Genomic DNA, 1,985 nt, shown 5'->3' with positions numbered 1-1,985 from the left:
GGGGCGGCGGCCTCTCCAGTGACAGAGGAGTAGTGAGCGGCACGGGGTGAGGCTGCAGCCAGCTCCGCTCCCCGCGCACTTACCCAGGCGCTCCGGCCGCAGCAGCAGCGCTTCTCCGCGGAGCCGACCGCCCGCGATGCCAGCTTAGGAGCGGCGGTAGCGTCCAGCACCGCCACACCCGCGGCGTAGCGCTCCCGGTTGTGAAGCGGCGCTAGAGCGCGCACCCCTGCCCCAGCCCCCACCCGCCCCCCACCCTGAAATGACTTGTTAATCGGCGCAAACACCAGCGAAGGGACTCGCCGGAGTGGAATCCAAGTGAAATTTGGATTTGGAGAAGAGTTTCTTGAACATTTCCTCCTTTCTTGTTGGTTTTTTCTTTCTTTTTTCATCTCCCCTTCTCCGCCTGTCATTGGAAATGAATACGGCGCGTTTGCATCCCAGAAAGTAGTCGCTGCGACTGTACCCCCACAGAGACAAGCACCCATGTAGGAATGACAAAGGCTTGCGAAGGAAAGCGCAGCTCGCGGCCCGGAGAGATCCCCTCGATAATGGATTACTAAATGGGATACACGCTGTACCAGTCCGCTCCGAGCCCCGGCCGCCTGCCCGTCGATGCACCGAAAAGGTACGGCTGGGGCGCCCTGGTGCGCCCCACCTCCCGGGCGGTTCCGCTCCCTCCTGCGGGTCCCGGGGCCGCGGTCCGCACACCGTGTCGGCTTTGTGGTGCTTGCGTTTTATTTTGTCTTGTGTCTGTCTTCCGAGCGTTGCCCGGCCCTGGGGGAGCAGTCGCGAGCCCTGTCCGCCGCTCCTCTCCGCCCTGCGCCCCAGAGACCTCCGGGCTTCGCGTTATGAGCTTCCCCACTCGCGTCGCGCACACGCCAGGCGCCGCCCGGGACCCCAACCGCGCGGATAGCTGCCTGGCCCTGCGAGGTGTGTGCAGTATCCCTGGGGGGTCATCCTCACTTTCGGGCCAGCGGGCAGCAGAGAGGCCAAGAAAGGGTGAGATTCTCGGAAGCGCCCGGTCCTGGTGCGAAGGCAGGGGAAGGGGTTCTACCCTCGAGGGCTAGAGGAGGTTCGGCCCAAGAGCGCTGTTTTCGCTCGACACTAGGTTTGGGTTCGAGGTGGGAGGAGGGGTTCCACAGACACGGAGAGATTGGGGGTGGGGGGCAAAGAGAGTCTTTTGTTGTCGGCGCGGGGTCTGGGCTGGGCTCAGTGGAGTGCGGGAAACTTGTAATGGCCCTGGCACCCGCGCACCCTGCCACTTGGTGACATCCCGGCTCCCGCGGCCGCTGGGCACCAGAGGTTCCGGGCTTTGTTTGCTCGAATGAGTGGCCTCCTCCTGGTGTGGCGCGGCTTCCCCGCCCTGGGTCCTATTCCCCGCCGCAGCTCCCTCCTGGGCGGCGAAGACAGCATCTGTAGCGTCTGCGTCCCTCTCGGGCACAGAACCCCGTGCCGGGGGCTGGCGCCCGCTGCTCTCTCTTCCAAATACTACGTGGTCCCTCTTCGGAAAGGAGGTGTCCCGGGAGCGGGAAGGGTGGGAAGACCTGGCTAGAAATGGCTCAGTACTTGCTAACCAGACGAGACCTCTGCAGGGGCCCGGGGTTCTCGATTGTCCGGACTACTTGCTGCGTGTAGAGCGCTGCCTCGCTGGCAGTGGGGCGCTCCGCTGCCAACCCAGCCCGACAGCGCCCACCCACTCTGCATGACCCCGCTGGGATGGGAAGTGTTTCTCCCCCGTCTCCCAGATGCTCTGCTTTTTTTCTCGGCTCCCCACCGTATTACACGGTGCATAGCAGGATCCCGTAGTCCGTTCCCTCTTTCCACGACCGGAACGGTACAGGGGGAGCCAGGGAGCAGTCTTAGACTTGTGGGTATCGGGAAAGGAAACAGGATTCCGCTGTCTTTCCCGCTCCCTCGCCGCCACCACCCTCCGCCCAGCGTCTCCTCCTCTTCTTCTTCTTCTTTTTTTTTTTTTTTTTCCCTGC

General features: G+C 63.4%; 1 protein-coding gene across 2 annotated transcripts in view; it reads left to right on the top strand.

The window, feature by feature from the left end:
• Positions 1-256: 256 nt before the first annotated feature.
• SEMA6A (sema domain, transmembrane domain (TM), and cytoplasmic domain, (semaphorin) 6A) overlaps positions 257-1,985 on the top strand; it is a 129,444-nt gene continuing 127,715 nt past the window's right edge. The window contains exon 1 of one of the 2 annotated variants that reach the window (XM_010846595.1): positions 257-625. The gene's annotated coding sequence lies outside the window, so the exon portion shown is untranslated. The remainder of the gene's footprint in view (positions 626-1,985) is intronic. The other variant, XM_010846596.1, reaches the window with a different exon arrangement.

This window comes from Bison bison, unplaced genomic scaffold, assembly GCF_000754665.1.
Source record: "Bison bison bison isolate TAMUID 2011002044 unplaced genomic scaffold, Bison_UMD1.0 scf7180017864238, whole genome shotgun sequence".
Lineage (NCBI taxonomy): Eukaryota > Metazoa > Chordata > Mammalia > Artiodactyla > Bovidae > Bison > Bison bison.
This window is presented reverse-complemented; position numbering and strand designations above follow the sequence as displayed.